The 19304-nt window shown below is 40.7% G+C and overlaps 1 protein-coding gene across 4 annotated transcripts in view; it reads left to right on the forward strand.

Annotated features, from left to right (window-relative positions):
* nde1 (nudE neurodevelopment protein 1) overlaps positions 1–19304 on the forward strand; it is a 57544-nt gene that overhangs the window by 757 nt on the left and 37483 nt on the right. Inside the window, exon 2 of one of the 4 annotated variants that reach the window (XM_073060515.1) lies at positions 4670–4843. The gene's annotated coding sequence lies outside the window, so the exon portion shown is untranslated. Of the gene's footprint in view, positions 1–4669; positions 4844–14993; positions 15135–15198; positions 15670–17515; positions 17538–19304 lie in introns of those variants that run through there. The other 3 variants (XM_073060516.1, XM_073060517.1, XM_073060518.1) reach the window with 3 other exon arrangements.

The raw sequence follows: 19304 nt of genomic DNA on the forward strand, positions 1-19304 counted from the left end.
GACTGGTTAGTTCTGGACCAGATCAGGGAAAGAGTTGGTGTGGACGGTTAAGTTATGTGTGAATTAGCAACTGAGTGAATTGATGCTGAACTAGTAAGGTAATGATTGAGTGGAGTTGTGTTGGGTGCTTAATACGGGTGAAAAGCTTTGTTGGATTTTTTTTAAAGGGGCGAGAGGAAGAGCCACATCCCTTTTCTGTGTGAAACCATTAGTGAGCTGAACTAAATAGTGCATGACCTTTTACTGAATGAGGATGTATCATGTTGACAAGTTATTAAATAGGAGCATTCTGTACTAGCTATTTATTTAGAAATACAGCATGGTAACAGGCTCTTCCAGCTCATTGAATGTACTCCACCCAATTACACTTTTAACCAGTTAACTTACTAACCCTGACGTCAGATAAACTCTACTGCTTACTGACCGAATGAAGCTCTTCTGCACTGTAAATTCAGTAGGACAGCATGGTGCGTTTAACCAGGAGAGTGTGGTTTGTTTTGTATCAGTTGCTAAGTGCTTATACGATTCTGAATTGGTTAATGAGTGGGCCTGTTCTGTGTTGGTTGCACAGCAATATTCACACTGAATGTCGTTACTTGGTACCTGGAACACAAAACTGTTAGAGGATCTCAGTGGGTTAAGAGGAATTTGTGGAAGCAAAGGGGTGGTTGATGTTTCTGGTTGAGACCCTGAATCAGTTAAGTTTGTGTTTTGCATCAGATTCCAACATCTGCAGTCTTGTGTCTCCATTTTCTGTTCTGTACCTACTTAGTGTGTTAGATGGATTGGAACTGTTCCATGCTGTTTAGTGCACGGAGAGTTGTTTAGTACCAGCTGATGATCGAACAGGAGGAGTACATTTGTAAAGAGTTTCAAAAATAATGTTCAAACATGCTAACTTGAAGGAAAAATTGGTGAGACCCAATGTAGATAGGGAGGCCACTTCGCTGAGCACCTACACTCCGTCTGCCAGAAAGAGCGGGATCTCGTAGTGGCCACCTATTTTAATTCCACTTTCCATTCCCATTCCAATATGTCTATTCATGGTCTCCTCCACACTTAGTTTGGAGGAATAACACCTTGTATTCTGTCTGGATAGCCTCCAACCTGATGGCATGGACATCAATTTCTGTGGTAATGCCCCACACCCACCCTCCCTTCACCATTCCCCGTTACCTTTTCCCTCTCTCAACTTATCTCCTTGTCCAACCATCACCTCCCTCTGGTACTCCTGCTCCCTTTTCTTTTTTCCATGGCCTTCTGTCCTCTTCTATCAGAGTCGTCCTTCTCCAGCCCTGTATCTCTTTCAACTATAAACTTCCCAGCTCTTTATTTCATCCCTCCCCCTTCAGGTTTCATTTATCACCTTGTGTTTCTCTCTCTTCTCTCCTCCCCCCCCCCCCAGCTTTAAAATCTACTCCTCAGCTTTTTCTTTCCAGTCTTGCTGAAGGGTCTCGACCCGAAACGTCAACTGCTCTTTTCCATAGATGCTGCCTGGCATAGTTCCTCCAGCATTTTGTGTGTGTTGCTTGGAGGAAAATTTGTCTTAATTTCTTTAGTCTGCTGAAAATGTCAAGTAAAGTTGAGGTAATGAATGGAAATTAATCACTGGAGAAAAATGAGCAGTGTAGATTAATACATTTGCCGAATAAAGTGTTTGTAATTGAATATCTTTTAACTAAAGAAAGGGAGGATGTTCAAGTAAGCTTAAATTTACTGACATAAACATGAGGTTCTGTAGAGGCTGGAAATCTTGAGCAAAGTGCTGGAGGAACTCTGCAAGTCAGGCAGTATTTCTGGAATGGGAAGAACATTGATGCTTTGGGCTGAGACTCTTCAGGATTGGAAAGGGAGAAGTCAGAAGAAGTGAGGGGAGGGTTGGCAGTTGATGGGTGAGAACAGGTGAGGAGGAATTTAGGTTGGTGGAGGAGGGGGTGATGAAGAAAGAAGCTGGGAAGAGATAGATGGAAAAGAGAAAGGGCTGAAGAAGGAGGAATTTAATAGGAGACAGTGAACCATGGAAGAATGGAAAGGAGGGGAACAAGAGGGAGAAGGTGGGGAAGTGAGAAGGGATGAGGGTAGCCGGATGGGAAATAGAAAAAGAGTAGGAAGGAGGGGAGTGTGATAACAGCATGTTAGAGAAATTGATGTTTGTGCTATCAGGTTGGGGCCACCCAGATTTCAGATTCATTTATTTATCATGTGTACATTGAAACATAAAGTGAAATGCATTGTTTGTATTTAAAAGTCAACATAACCTAGGGATGTGCTGGGGGAGCACCTGCAAGTGCCTTTCTAGTGCCAATATAGCATGCCCACAATATTCAGCAGAATAACACAAGTAATGAGCAAAACAAACACCTTTCCTCCCTCCCTACCCACGCGACCTCCAACCCAGGACAGATTGCCTTTGGACTCCAGTGAACTCAGGATCTCACAGACAATAGGCCTCTGACTTTCCCAATATCTCTCAGACATCGGGCCTCTGATTTCCAGAGCAGCCGACCCAGGATTCTGACCTAAATAGAAATTGGGTGTTGTTCCTTCAACCAGAGTTTGGTTTCATGACAATAGAGGAGGCCATGGACAGATGTCAGAATGGAAATAGAAAATTGAATTGAAATGGGTACCCCTCTGGAGATCCTGTCTTTTGTGATGGACAGAGTGGAAGTGGTCCCCCAATCTATGTCGAGTCATCAATGTAGAGGAGGGGGAGCACCAGATACAATAGTTGATGCCGGAATACTCTCCTCACCTGGAAAGACTGTTTGAGACCCGCTTACAGAGATAAATACTACGAGAGAGATCAGTGTGGAGGGATGAGCGGACAAGGGGATCGTTTAAAGAGCAAACCCTACTGAACTAGATGTGTGGGTGGGAAAGATCTCCTTAGTGGTAGGATCTCGTTGTCAGTGTCTGAAATTGGAGAGAATTATATGCTAGATACAGAGGCTCATTGTTATGACTGCAGGAGGATTTAGAGTTTTGAAGCAGTTTAAAGTAAAGTCAAACAGATCATAGTTTTAAACAGAGCATTTATTGCCCAAGGCAACATCAGGAGAAAATTTGAGTTCCATCTGAAGAAATTTATCTAAATGGACAAATTGTTCTGAACAAGTTAAGTTAATGATACTGAATGCTAAATAATTTTGAAGCAACAATTACTGCTCTAATTGCAGTGTGAGCAATCTTGGGAACAGAATAATATGAGGGGTGATTGATAAGTTCATGGCCTAAGGTAGAAGGAATCAATTTTAGAAAACCTAGCACATTTTTCAACGTCGTCCTCTCCTACATTTACACACACAGTCCAGCGGTCGTGGAGCATACTGATCTTGGACTTCCAGAAAGTGTTCACAGATGGGTGATTGATAAATTTGTTGCCTAAGGTAGAAGGAGATGAGTTATACAGCTGTCATTACATGCACATGCAGGTCAACTCTTTGAGTGATTATGCAGAAAGTTTGATGTTAATAACTCATCTCTTTCTACAAACTTATCAATCACTCCTGATGAGTTATTAACTTCAAACTTTCTGCATAATCACTCAAAGAGTTGACCTGCATGTGCATGTAATGAGAGCTGTATAACTCATCTTCTACCTTAGACCACGAACTTATCAATCAGCCCGGTACAATTTACTTGATCCAGAAATAATAAAATGGAAAAGCATATAGATGGTCTCAATAATAAAAGTTCACATTAAGATGTTGAAGTAGGCAGCCCAGAAAGTCAGGACCTAGACTCCAAATGTTGGAGCTCAGAAATAAAAAGGCAGAAGCTGCATATTTCTGGATCACTGTACTGGTTCTAAAGAAGGTAGGACCTGTACAAACAGGAGGGTTGCTCCAGAAAAGAAATGGTTCCAACAGCTTTTTGTCTAGCTTTGCTAGTGCTGTTGAAAAGGGTTTAAACTAGTTTGGCAGGGTAATTCCAACAGGAACAGAAATGAGGGGTGTGATAAGGCAAATAGATGGAATGCAAGCTAATGCATCCATTTTAATGCAATGAATCAAACTAATAAAGCAAGTGAATTGAGAGTTTGATTGGCACTTGAGCATATGATGTTGCTGCTGGTACAGAGAGATGTGCTGGAAAGAAGATCAGGACCATCAAATCAATATTGCAGGGTACAGAAGGAGAGTTGCTTTAAAAAAAATACAATCTTGATTGAGGAGTTCATTACTGCATTAATGAGGGAGAATATCCTAGAAAGTTATTCAACTGAAGTCTTGAATAGAGCTGAGAATCAATCAGGATGTGGTCACTCAGGTGATATACTACAGCCCTCCAGAAAATCAGCAGGTTGTGGAAGAGGAGATTATAGAAAACTTATAGAGGTGTGAAAGTAATGGGATTGTAGTAATAGGTGATTTCAACTTCCCCAATATTGAGAGCTCCCAACATTACTCTAACATAGATCAGTGAAAGCCTGAGGTAAAAACACCTCATCTTCTGTCCAGGCAGATTGCATTAATTGGGACTCTAATAGGAACATATGACTTAACCCCTGGTCCTTTTATATAAATGTCATCTCATTTGGGTAAATGCAGTATTCAAGTTTACTCAACTGTTCAATAATACCCCAGCACCAACTTCCTATTCAATTCCTAAAAAAGCCTATTACTCAGAATTTATACATCTCCATCTTTAATTTCTGTCTCGTCAGGCCAATGTGAGAGCATCCTTCAGGAGGAGGATCCCACAGAAAGCATCTGGCCCAGATGAGGTACCTGGCCATGTTCTGAAGACCTGTGCTGATCAACTGGTTGGAGTGTTAACCGATATCCTTAGCCTCTCGTTTCAGCAGTCCAAGGAACCCACCTGTTTCAAGAAGAACATGGTAACCTGCTTCAATGACTAGAGACCAGTAACACTGTTTTGCATCCACTGTGATGAAGTGCTTTGAGAGATTGTGGATGAAATGTAACTGCTGCCTGAGGAGCGACTTGGATCCGCTCCAATTTACCTACTGACACAACAGGGCAATAGCAGATGCCATTTCATTGGCTCTTCCCTCAACCATGGACAGTGAGGATGCATCCATCAGGATTCTCTTCATTGACTACAGCTCTGCATTCAGTACCACCATAACCCTCAAAACTTATAAGCTCCAAGACCTAGGCCTCAATACCTCTTGGTGCAAATGAATCCTCTATTTCCTCTCTTGCAGATTCTAGTCAGTTTGGATTCGCAACAATATCTCCTCCACAATCACCATCAGCACAGCTGCACCACAGTTGTGTACTAAGCTCATTGCGCTACTCACTTTACACTTACAACTGTTGCTAAGCACAGGTCTAATGCTATATTTAAGTTTGCTGATGACACCACTGTCCTTGGCCAAATCAAAGGTGGAGATGAATCAGCACAAAGAAGGGTAAAACCAAGGAGTTGGTTATTGAATATAGGAGGAGGAAACCAGTGGTCCATGAGACAGTCCTCATTAGAGGATCAGATGTAGAGTGGGTCAGCAACTTTAAATTGCTCTGTCTTATTTTAGAGGATCTGTCCTGGGTCCAGCACGTAAGTGCTATTACAAATAAAGGAATGGCAGAGACTCTACTTAGAAGCTTGTGTAGTTTTGGCATGACATCTAAAACTGACTTTCTTGGAGTTCTTGCCATTCATGTCACCATCAGCCTCATCTGGTCTCTTCACAAAGATGTGGTCAAGAAAGTGTATCAGCATATTTGCTTTCTTGGGTGCATGAGAAGATTTAGTATGTCTTGAACTATGAGCTGTAGAAAATGTCCTTATGGGTTGCATGTCAATGTAGTAACACAACTGCACTGCTCCACCTTGGAGAGCGATAAACACTACAGGATTGTCCCTTCCTTCCATCAGTTAATCTTCATGGTGCATTGGTTCTCAGTCTAGTAGTATTAAGGATGCTTGCCACTCTGACTATTTCCTTTCTCTCTTCTGCCTCTGTGGGGGGGGGGGGGGGGGGTAGGAGGAAGAGCTTGAAAGCCTGGATGTCCAGACTTATCAAGAACAACATTCCCAACTTCTATCAGATTTCTGAATTCATCACCTCTTCCACACCCCCTTTCCTGGTGATGCTGCCACATTCTTGTGTTGTTATTGGAATTGGTTTATTGTCACATGTACTGAGATGCAGTGAAAAGCTTGCATACAGATTAAATCATCAGATTAAATTTTGATTTTTGCCAAGGAATTTGCCTTTGATTTGGCCAAGGACAGTGGTGTCATCAGCAAATTACAGATCAAATTACGTAGTGCATTGAGGAAGATCAAGGCAAAACAAAAATGCAGAATAAAGTGTAATGGCTGCAGAGAATGTTTGCCTGTATTACATTTTAAATTCAACCTCTACAGTCATTTTGGCATTTCTTTCTGCACTACAGTCTTTGCACTATGCTGCTGCTTTACGTTAGTATTATGTATTCATGTACAAATTCACCACCTCGAATCTGGCGTCTGGAATCTGGTTCGGACATAATTTTTGCCAGTTTAACTTCAAATTTCCCACATTGCCACGCCAACCCGTCGTCACTAGCAGAATCGGTGCCATTAGCAGAATTGGCTGTTGGCACTGTCTTTAAAAGAAATAAGTCGTTACTATTATTCTGCATTTATTTTTATAACCTGTGCTTATCTAGCTCCAGTCATGTCTTCATTGAATAAAGGAACCAGGTATAATTTGCAGAGGGCTATTTTAAGGGTGAAGAGACAATTTCGAACAAGGTTGGAGGTGACATCGGATGCACAACAACTCTGGCAGGGTTTGCAAGACATTACTTCCTGCAAGGCGAAACCCTATAGCATGAATGGCAGTGATACTTCACTATACTTCACTACCAGATGAATTCAACGCCTTCTATGCCCACTTTGAAAGGGAGAATATAACTACAGCTGTGAAGATCCCTGTGATAACCCTATGATCTCTGTCTCAGAGGTCGATGTTAGCTTCTCTTTAAAGGGAATGAACCCTTGCAATGCGGAAGGTCCCAATGGAGTACCTAGGAAGGCTCCGAAAATCTGTACCAACCAACTGATGGGAGTATTCAAGGTTATTTTCAACCTCTCTCTGCTACGGGCAGAAGTTCACACTTGCTTCAAAAAGGCAACAATTATACCAGTGCCTAAGAAGAATAATTTGAGCTGCCTTAATGATTATCACCTGGTAGCACTCACATCGACAGTGATGAAATGCTTTGAGAGGTTGGTCATGACTAGAATGAACTCCTGCCTCAGCTAGGACCTGGACCCATTGCAGTTTGCCTATCGCCACGATCGGTCAACAGCAGACACCATCTTAGTAGCTCTCCACACGCGGCTTTAGACCACCTGGACAGCACAAACACTACATCAGGATGCTGTTCATCGATCATTTAATGCCATAATTCCCACAAAATTGATTGAGGTTCAGGTTGCAGAACCTGGGCCTCTGTACCTCCCTCTGCAATTGGATCCTTGACTTCCTAACCAGAAGACCTCCATCTGTGCGGATTGGTGATAACATCTCCTCCTTGCTGACGATCAAAACTGGTGCACCTCAGGAGTGTGTGCTTAGCCCACTGTCCTACTCTCTATATACCCATGACTGGCTAGGCGTAGCTCAAATACCACCAATACATTTGCTGACGATGCAATCGTTGTTGGTAGAATCTCAGGTGGTAACGACAGGGCGTACAGGAATGAGATTTGCCAACTAGTGAAGTGGTGTTGCAGCAACTACCTGGCACTCGACGTCAGTAAGACAAAAGAGCTGATTGTGGACTGCTGGAAGGGTAAGATGAAGGAACACCTACCAATCCTCATTGAGGGATCAGAAGTGGAGAGAGTGAGCAGTTTCAAGTTCCTGGGTGTCAGATCTCTGAGGATCTAACCTGGTCCCAACACAGTGATTCAGTTATAAAGAAGGCAAGACAGCGACTATACTTCATAAGGAGTTTGAAGAGTTTTGGTATGTCAACAAATACACTGAAAACTTCTATAGATGTACTGCAGAGAGCATTCTGACAGGCTGCTTCACTGTCTGATAAGGGGAAGCTACTGTACAGGACCAAAAGAGGATTGTAAATTTAGTCAGCTCCATCTTGGGTACTAACCTACAAAGTACCCAGGACATCTTCAAAGAGCGGTGCCTCAGAAAGGCAGTGTCCATCATTAAGGACCTCCAGCACCCAGGGCATGCTCTTTTCTCGCTGTTGCCATCGGGTAGGAGGTACGGAAGACTGAAGGCACACACTTAGCAATTCAGGAATATCTTCTTCCCCTCTGCCATCCAATTCCTAAATGGACATTGAACTCTTGGACACTACCTCACTTTTTAAATATAGAGTATTTCTGTTTTTTGCACAAATTTTTATATACTCAATATATGCTTCCTGTAATTGATTTAGTTATTACTATTATGTTTTGTTTTTTATTTCTTATATATTATATATACCTTTGCACTGCTTCTGCTAAGTTAACAAATTTCATGTCACATGCCGGTATTAATAAACCTGATTCTGATTCTCTGCATCTCATGGTGTAAAGCACAAACACCATATGTTATCTAAACAAGATTAAGGTAAAAGTTCTGAAAAAACTCAAAAGGGGTGTGTCTGTGAAAAGCAAATACGAATTGTATGACATTGGTTCTTTCACATTTTATGATGTAAAGAAAAAAAATGTTGCTCCAGTTCTTTGACAGTAAATCAAAAAAGCAAGTGCATAAGGAAAACATTGAAAGATGGAAGATGTTCACAATTAGATGAAGTTCTCATAAAGTGGTTTAAATTCCATCTCAGTGAAGGTGTAGAATTGTCAGGAGAGGTGGTGAAGAAACAAGTGAAATTATTTCATGAAGAATTAAGACTGGATTTTGAGTGTGTTTGCAGTGAAGGGCAGCTTCAGCGTTTCAAGCTGCAATGTGGCATAAAATTTTGTGCAGTCTGGTTAAATACAGTCAGCAGACAAGGAAGCAGCTGCTGACATTGTTAATGAGTTCACTAAGTTAGTTTCTGATGAAAATTTAAGTCCCAAGCAATGGGACTGTAATGCGGACAGAAAGGCCTTATTTGTGCTGTACTCCAAAGTGAATACTAACTACAGGGGCTGCAGAATCACCAACAGGTGATCAAAAGATCGTGTCACTGTATTGGGCTGCTCTAATGCTACAGGAACATGCAGGTGTAAGTTGTCAGTCATTGGCAAAAGTTTACATCCCAGAGCTTTCAAAGGTAGAAGCAATTTCCAGTAATTTACTGTGCCCACAAAAAAAGAATGGAATATAGCTGGCAGTACATTGGAACACTTTGAACATTACTTTGTTCCAGAAGTGTGAGTTTACTGTGACTCAGTTGGTCTGGGCAAAAATTTTAAGATGATGCTGATTTTTAGATAACTGCTCTGTGCATCCAAAAATGGAACTCTTGATAAAAAATGTTTACAGTATCTACCTGCCACCTAAATACATGAACCCCGGACAATGGCATATTACGTTCTTTGAAGGCTAAATATCATCCCTGTTTATGAAGCGGCTGAACTGTACCAATAAACTTCACTTGCTTTTCATTTGTCATTTCTTTTTTCTTTATTATCCCAGGGTTAGGTGATCATCAAGTAAGTTAGAGATGTTTATTTAATCCTAATTGAACCACTTGTAATTCAGCAAAATCACTAATCTGGCACTGCACAGGTCCCAATCATTTCAGATTCGTGGTAGTCAAACTATTACCATGTCTACTATTTATAAGCCTCATGCAAACAAAGAATTTCATTGCACCTGATTATATAACAGCAAACTAATTTAATTTTTTTAATGTCTTCTGTAATTACACCTTATTAAAGAACTTCATAAGTCCAAATAAGCCTATTTATGGTTCACTGTTATTTCAAAAAAATTAATGGATAGATCAAACATAACTTCCCTTTCAGCAAACCATGTTAACAATTATTTTCCAAGTGTCTTGTTTCTACTACCTTAAAAATAAATTCTTGTCTGGAGATCCCTTTTTTTCTCTATATCTTTGTTGTTTAAATGTGGGCTACATTTACGAAGTAAATTCATCTTTTGAGAACACATTAGCTAGATTCACTGTGAGCTTTAAAACATAATTCAATTGTTGGGGTTTTTATTAACTAATCATATGTACATTGAATCAAATTATGTGAAATTGGCTTCTGGGCTGATGGCTGGTAGAGGGGTAATGAATCATCAGTCTGGCACTTCTGACAAGATGGTTGCAAATGCTTCATGTTTTGATATGTTAAAGTGACAGAAAGATAATGACCTTACAGCGTATCACAAATTTTCCTCCTTGTTCTCTTCAGTCTTAAATTGTTTTGTTCTAACTGTAATCAGTTCTGATGTTACAGGAACAAAGGTAGATGTGAAGATTTGAGCTCCTTCACTGGTAGTACAATTTTGATAATATTCTAACATAAGTATCTAGCAGGATGTTTGCAGACTCAACAGATTTTCCCTCAATAAACTTTATGCTCTGGCAATCTAGTGTGGTAAATAATTGCTAATTCTGCATTTTTTTTGGCCTTAATTGTAGGTGCAGACTCTATTAGGATAAGTCATGTGATGCTTGAGCTCAACAACATTGTTACTGCTTCGTTTCTCCTGTGAATGGAGTTCCTCTGGAAGAAGAAACATGCTGTGGGAGGTTTGAAATAGGCAAGAGTGCTTTGCCTATGCTGGGAAAATGGGTCATTGTTTACCGATCTTGCATTGAAAACGTATACACTGCATTATGCAGCACAGTTTCTAGTAGTATTTGTATATAAGAAAAACGTTAAGCTTTTCCATTGCTCATGATGAATCCACATGAGAACAGGGAAGTGCATTTTAAAAGAATGTTAATCACTACCACAGTCTCCCAGAAGAATAACACTGAACCTTTGCTGTTTGACTTTTTACAGCTGGGCTTCAGTTATGTGCATCTCCATTCATATTGTCTCTATTTTGTAAATCATTCCATCAAGCCAATAAACATAACTTTATTGTTAAACTTTGAATTTGTTTCTACTGTGCTATCTGCTGGTGAACAAGGAATATTTGCACACCTTTCTGTAGTTAGTTATTTAAACGTTGCTACTACATTACTGTTTTGATATGCACTGTTTCCCTGCACATTGATGGGAAACTAGGATCTGAAGTAAAACCACTACACAAAGCAGCGTGGTGGGAACTCCATTTGCATTTGAATTTGCTGGTTGTGGTGATCAATAGATTCTTTTGTAAGATGATCCTATTGAAATTGGGTGGTGAGAAAAAGTTGTTTGCAGAAGATACTGAAAGATTTCTTTGCTTGAACCCAGTAACAATTTCTCATGGAAAACAGTGGGGTTCTTAGAGACTTGACCATGCATTAACATTTGTAATTTAAGAAATGTGGACATTCTTGCCAATTTATTCATAACAGGAAGGACAATGTGTTTTAAATACATAATAAAGATGAATGTGCCCTTCACTTTAAAGATTCTGAAAGCATATTTAGAAGCTTGAAAGCAATTTAAATGTTATTCTCCTCATCTAATGTTAAAATAGCATTTCATAATGGCCAGTATCTTTGCAAGCCTTCCAGCTTCAAAATAGACCACCAGAGAACCAAAACATTTACATATTTGCCATTTCTGCTTGTATTAAAAAGGAGAAAAGGAACATTGTTTTAGAGAGTGATACAGTACAGAAACAGGCTCTTAGGCCCATAATGGCCATGCTATCTATTTGGGTACTTAATTTGGATATTTATTGTAACCAATTAATCTATCAACCCACAAGTTTTTGGGTTGTGGGAAGAAAATAAGATCAATGTGGCAGAGACTCAAGTTAAGCTTATTGTTCCAAGTGGAAATACAAGGAGGTAAGCAGACAATGAATTTTTTTTTCATTCAGAATCATCACAGGCACATAAGTGCAGGCAACATACAGAACATAAATTATACAAGACTCTGAAGAAGAGAGGTAAAGAAAGAGGTCGAGAATTGAACTTGGGTTGTTCAGAGGCATTGTGTAACCCAAGTTCAATTATAGAACTCTTCTATTTTGTTTCATAGTTAAATCAGTTTTAGACAGACAACTATTTAATCATTTTGCCTCCAATTACCAACTAAGTTGCAAATTATTCTCAGCTTCTTCACTACGTTCTCCAATTCAATATGTCCAAATTCTAAATTTGTAAATTATCCTAACCTACAGAGTCTTCAAATTTTTAAGTAGTCACTATCTGAACTACAGATACCAACATAGTTCTGTAATCTCTAATCCAGTTTGGATGCAGACCACAAACTACTGCGTAAATTAAACCAGGTAGGGCATAGACAATGAATGATAGTACCCTGGGGAGTGTTGTACAACAGAGAGACCTATAAGTATATGTTTCTTTCAATGGCTCATAACAGGTTGACTGGTGAAAGAAGGCTTTTGGCAGACTAGCCTTCATCAGTCAGGGCACTGAGTATACAAGTTGGGTCATTATGTTATAGCCATACAAGATGTTGCTGTGCAGTTCTGATTGCCCAGCTATATGAAGGATGCCATTAAACTGGAAAGAATGAAAAAAATGTATGAGAATATTATTGGAGCTGCTTATTCCTCTTTTGCACTATACTTATAAAATTTGTAGTAATTTTTATACCTTGCACTGTATTGCTGCCACAAACAACATATTTCATGATGTTGGTGACAACAAATCTAATTGAGTTATATAGAGAGCATGGGACAGCAATAATGTTTTATAAAATCATGAGGGATGTGGATAGGGGTCATTTATCATGACCCTTTTCTCCTGCAAGCCTAAAACCAGAGGGTTTAGGTTTAAGGTGAGCGAGGAAAGGTTTCAAGGGGATCTAAAGGGCAACTGTTTCCACACAGAGGTGATGAGTGTAGTGTACAAAGCGAGCTGCCAGAAGAAGTGACAGAGACTGGTACAACATTTCAAAGATATTTTGACAGGTACATAGATAGAAAAGGTTTGGAGAGATATGTGCCAAATATGAGCAGATGACTAGCTCAAGTGGTCAACCTGGTTAGTGTAGACCAAGTTGAGCTGAAGACCTGCTTCCATGCTGTACAACTATTACTCCAAAGAATCCCCATTCTTCGGCTTGCTCTAATTTATTTATTTATTTTATTGATACACAGGGCAGTACAGGCCCTTCTAGTCCTTTGAGCTATGCCAACCAGCAGTCCTCCATTTTAATCCTAGTATAATCACAGGACAATTTACAATGACTGATTAATCTACCAACAGGTACGTCTTTGGGCTGTGGGAAGAAACCGGAGCACTCGGAGGAAGCCCACACGGTCACGGGGAGAATGCACAAACTTCTTACAGGCAACAGTGGAAATTGAACCCAGATCACCTATACTGGAAAGCATATGCTAACCACTACACCACCCTATGACTATTGGAATTAAATTTCTGATGTATTAATCAAGCTGATTATTTAATTTATTAATGGCATAGAACATTAAAGGGAGATTATCTTACTCTCATTAAAAATGGCCACTATTGTCAAATGTTGTTCCCAGTTTTTCAGTCTTTTCAAGTCATATTACTTATACTAGCTAATGCACATGCACTGCTTCAACTGGTGAATTGCAAAACAATACTGTATGATTGTCACGGGTTTTGAGTTTGTGGAGAAGGTAATCGATCAACTAAGGCATTTCTGCAGCCACGGGTAGAGATGTTTGGCCCCCATAACTGAGCACCACCTGGAAATTATGGAAAACTATGGAAATTGTTAGACAGGTGCAATAATTTAAATATTGCCAGGGCATCTAAATTAAGGCATTGGGAAAATGCAATTTTTAAAAAAGCAATTTCAAATCTCTTCTGTTTGGAAACAATGTTTGAAATACAGTACAGTATTCAATTTGGAATCAATATGAATACCCTTTCTCGACAAATCGCGAGTATTTTGCATGATTACATTGTTTCACAATTGGTTGATTTGTTTTTGATTACATTGTTATTACAAGCTGCTAGTATATTTTTCTCAGTTTTGCTTTTAAAAGTTTACAGAGTGCTGGATTAATTGTGTGGTGAATCTTACTAAATTATGTACTCATTGGTAAGTGACTTATTCCTGTTGCAAAAGTGATAGCTTGAATGTTCAAAGATTTAAAAAAAGATATAAAAATGGCAAATTTAAAGTTTACTTCAAATTAAATTAGGGCACAGGATCAAATAGTGAAAGGTACATTTAGGATTTATTTCTCTATTACACAGATTTATAAAAATGTTTTAAATAGAAGTCGGCGATCATGGTAGAACAGCTTTCGGCCATAATTGATGGAGTAACTGAATGGCTTTCTTCTTCGTTAACTATCCCGTCTTTCATGGAGAGATGTTTTCGACTAAGTGTTCTTAAATTGAATAAAGACTTTTTGAAACAGAGTGCTGAGAATGGAAATGAATTTTTTCATTTTGAATGACACAGACTATACTGTTTAGAAATGCGTCAAAAAGCATGCGATTTATTCAAAAATTTCGTGTGGCACAGCGTGGAAAAGCATAGCTTTAATGAAGCGAGCTGATGGCACAACCCGGAGCCTATCGAATGACTGAGCAACATTGACTACACCGTGTGGAAATAACGTGCATTCCCATAGTCCGCGTTTACACGGAAATTATTGTCCGACAATGATTGTTGCGTGGAAACCGGCTGTTATTTTGAAAGCAAGACAAAACTCCAGTAAGATGCCTGAAAGTACAACATACCAAATTAGCGAGAAAAAGAAATTGTATCATATTTTGGAAGGAAGTGATCTACATTCGAATGCATTCTCTTTGCAGTGGAATTAAACAGTAAACGTTTCAGAAGTGAGTTTCTTTGAAAGTGGCTGTAGACAGGTGGGAGGCTCAGCTGATTGGAATAAAGGTCGAGCACTCATGAGCAACTGCCATTCACAAAGGCAGCTGACTGCGGGAGCGGCGCCGCTTGGAGGTCGTGCGAAACGAGTGCGTGACGCCACTGCGCACTGTGATTGGCTACTGCTCAGCGTATGAGGTGGGTCGCCCGGAGCCACCGGCCAATTGCGCTGGAGAGCTGCCTGGTTGTGATGGTTTGGATTTAAAGAGCTGCTCCAAGGCGGCAGAGGTGACAACACGGGCGGGCGGTGGTGGTGACGACGACGACGACGACGAAAGGGGCATTTGGTGAGTAACGGTTACCAACCTCCCCTTCTAATGCCCCAGCCGGCACCGGTTCTGGGCTCTGAGGATCTGGGTCTGACTCTGCTCACTCCCCTCCGCTTGAGGCGGCGGCGGCGGCCATACAGGCTTTAGGCAGCCGGTCGGAAGTGGTGAGGGGCTTGGCGTCATCCACCAGTCGGTCCCCCGATTATCACCGCCTTTCGCTGCTCCTGTGCCCCACCCGGTGCCTGCGGGTGTATGTGAAAGCACAACGTTACGTGAGAGGGGCAGCCGCTAGGTTTTAACTGCGAGTCTGAGGACAGCCGCAGTTTCCGGCCCAGTCGATCGCAGTATCCTTGCAGATGAGCTACCCGAATTCCCTGACTCCATGTCCCTGGAATCTGCCACGTGTCGGTTTTCATATGGAACTCTCCCCCAACTTTTGTCTTTAATCATTTTTTTGGATTTTTATCTGTGGATATGTTCCTGCTTAGTAGCGATGTGAGAAATTTGAATCCGTAATCTTTTATTTCTCAGTGTTTTTTTTTGCTTCCTTCCGGTAAGTGAATAAACCTATCCCATGATCTAATATTTTTGGACTCACTAGTAAAGAATCGGATGTGCTGACTGCATTGCACCCTTACGGCCATTTACAACAAGGACTTTTTGCGGTTAGCCTGGTCCTTATTAGAATAGAAATAGTTACTATTTATGCGGGTGACTTGTTTTTAATTGGTTAATAGCTGGTTATGTCCCCCTTTCATTTCTACGGGGAAAATAAAGTCACTAGTGATGTCTGTTATTTGTGTAGAATTTGCTTTTTTCATTCATTTTGCTTCAAGAATGCTAAATGTGGAAAAACGAGATGCTGGACACCCAAAGCAACTCCAAATGCTGGAGGAACTCGGCAGGTCAGGCAGCATCTATGGAAAAGAGCGAACAGGTGACGTTTCGGGCCGAGAGCCTTCTTCAGTACAGGACTGGGCAGTCCTGATGCAGGGTCTCGGCCCAAACCGTCGACTATTTATTTACTCTTTCTTCATAGATACTGCCTGGCCTGCTGAGTTCGTCCAGCACTTTGTGTGATGTTGACTGTAGATATGGAATAGTGACTGATCTGTTTCTGTGCGGGTCAATGGTGTCATTGACCTAATGGTGGACAATTTAAACGACTCAAACATGTGTTCATATGATATAGGATGTGATCTGGTATATTTTTTTGTTTAATTGTATGGTAGATACAAAGTTAATTCCATTGACAAAAGCTTTCTAAGTAAAATATTTGCTATTATGAAATGCCTTAAAAATGAAAAGTAGCACTGAATGGGAAGAAAAATACCAGGCAGTAACATCAGGTGTTCAGTACTGAGTGAATGATAAGATTCCTAACTCTCTGTAGTGTTTTTTTTTTAAAGTCTAGTGATAGTGGAATTACAGGGGGACTTGGGCTGCAATATTCTGTGCGAACTAGCTTTTGAAGTTGTTGAATAGGATAAGTGGATGATGTCAAGGGAGTGAGGCAACAGGCTGTAAATGAAAAAGCAAAGGCATCCATAGTGATAATGAGCAAGCTGTCATGTTTTGATCAAACAAGTTATATTTTCTTCATCCTGCTCTAGTTAAAAGCGGAAGATTTTAAGGGTTTTTAGCATAGGAATGGGTCTATGATAATGAATACTTTACTGATTTAGTTTAAGGTCTTGTATTTCAAGTGTTCTTCTGGATTTATTAATTCATTCTCTAAATGCTTCAATCACTGACTTCATTGAAATTGCTCTATTTGTTGTTTTGTACTGCATTATGTGTAACAAGTGGCGAACCAGTTGGTGTGGCCTTTTAGGTCTTTGATTAAATCTATGAAGCAAGATCTGTGGGATAAGTGTCTAAAATTAAAGCACATAGGATAATGTACTAGCTACTATGCAAATTGATTGGCATTCATGAAACCGGATGGGAATAAATGGGCTTTTCAGGGTCTAGGGCAGTGGTTGATAGGCTACTGCAGATATTGGGGCTAGACTTGCTTTGGGTGGAGAAGACTAATGTAATGTTTTTGACTAATATAATCAAATGTAATGTTTTAATGATTAAAGTTAGCTGACAATATGAAATTGGGTAGATTTCAAGATCACATAGATAAGTATAACGGGTGAGTAGATGCACAGAATGGAGGAATTTAAAGGTATCCTCTTTGGCAGGAAATCAGGATTATTTTGTTTTCTTTTAAAGGACGTGGGCTTGTTGGCTAAGTCAGCGTTTAATTGCCCATTTAACTGCTGAAGTACTTGAGATGCAGATATACCCACAATTCTGCCAAGGAGGCAGTTAGTTCCAAGGTTTAGACCCAACAAAGGTGAAGAAATGGGAATATACTTCCAAGTCAGGATGGTGTGCCAGTCGGAGGACTGTTTTCAACTGATGGTGTTGGTATGTTTTTTGCCTTTCTAGGTGGTGGGTTTGGAAGGTGCTGTCTGGTGAGTTACTTCAGTGCATCCTGTACAAACTGCAACTGTAGTTTAGTAGTAGTGAGTGAATGGTTGCAGAGTTCCATCAAGAAGGCTGTTCTGTCTTGTATGATGTTGAGCCTATGGAAGCTGCTCTTGTCCAGACAAGTGGAGGATGTTCTCTCGCACTCCTGACTTGTAGATGGTGTGCAGGCTTTGGAGAGTTGGTCACTGGGATTCCTCACCTCAACCTGTTCCTGCAGCTACCTTTTTACTTGCCCCCTCTCAGACCAGACCTGGATATGGTGCAGGTCTTGCTGTATTTCGATGTCGACTTCTTTGTTACTTGAGTCACAAATGGTGCTAAGTATTGTGTAATCAGCAGCTAACATCCCTACTTCTGGCCTTTATGATTGAAGGAAGGTAATTGAAAAAGCAGCAGAAGATGGCTGGGCCCAGAATATTCCATTGAGAATCTCTTGCAGAGATGTATAAATGATTTGGATCATGGAATAGATTCAGATTCAGTTTATAGTCATTTAGAAACCACAAATGCAATGCAGTTTAAAAAAAAAAGAGACAATACTCCTCCAGAATGATATCACAAAAGCATATGACAAAACAGACTACACCAGAAAATCCACATAACATTTGGCAATCCTCAATCCAGAGTCCGGAGAGGCTGCTGCGTATTAATATCGCGTCCCACCAGACAAAACAAGACCAAAAACTAAAGCTACAAGACCTGCACAAAACCACATAGTCATACATATAGTTACAACAGTGCAAACAATAGCATAATTGATTTTTTTAAAAAAAGACAGACCATGGGCACGGTAAAAATAGTACAAAGATGTTAAAAGTCTATAAGTTCAAAAGAAACCACCACACAGTTTCCACGAGTCCTCAGGGTCCCGATAGACTTGTCATCCCACGCAGGCAGCAGAAGGGAATACCCCCGCTATGGACTTCCACGGTGGCGCCTGACTCAGCCTTGCAGACACAGCACACAATGAAAGAGCTCTGACCGCAGCGGACTCCAAGTCCGTCGAACCTCCGAGCCTCCGACCATCCCGCCTGGCACAGCTTCTCCGAGCACCATCCTCTGCCAAGCGTATTAAGACGCCCCCGCCAATGGCCATCAGCAACGCAACCCCGAGGACTTGGGGGCCTGTTCTTCCCAGCAGAGACCTGGACTTCGCAGTAGCAGCAATGAAGAAGGTCTTCCTGGAGATTTCCAGATGGTCCTCCGTGCTCCCACGTCTGTTTTTCATCTGATTATGATTGTGCACGGCACCCTGCTTCACAAATAATCAGCTCCGGAGTGGCCCCTGCAAGCTGCATTGTGCCGCCATCTTGGATGGATAATCTGTAACAGATTAACTATTTTCTAAATGGGGAAGCTATCCAAAATTCTGGGATGAAAAGGGACTTGGGAGTCCTTGTGCAGAACACCCCAAAGGTTAACTTGCACGTCAAATTGGTAGTGAGGAAGACAATGGCAATATTAGCATTCATTTCAAGAGGTCTAGAATACAAGAGCAAGGATATGATGCTGAGGCTTTATAAGGCACTGGTGAGGCCTCGCCTTGAGTATTATGTACAGTTTTGGGCTCCTCATCTTAAAAGAGATGTGCTGGCATTGGAGAGGGTTCAGAGGAGGTTCACAATGATGATTCCAGGAATAAAAGGGTTATCATATGAGAAACATTTGGCTTTGCGTCTGTACTCACTGGGATTCAGAAGGATG

The sequence above is a fragment of the Hemitrygon akajei genome, chromosome 11, assembly GCF_048418815.1.
Source record: "Hemitrygon akajei chromosome 11, sHemAka1.3, whole genome shotgun sequence".
NCBI lineage: Eukaryota > Metazoa > Chordata > Chondrichthyes > Myliobatiformes > Dasyatidae > Hemitrygon > Hemitrygon akajei.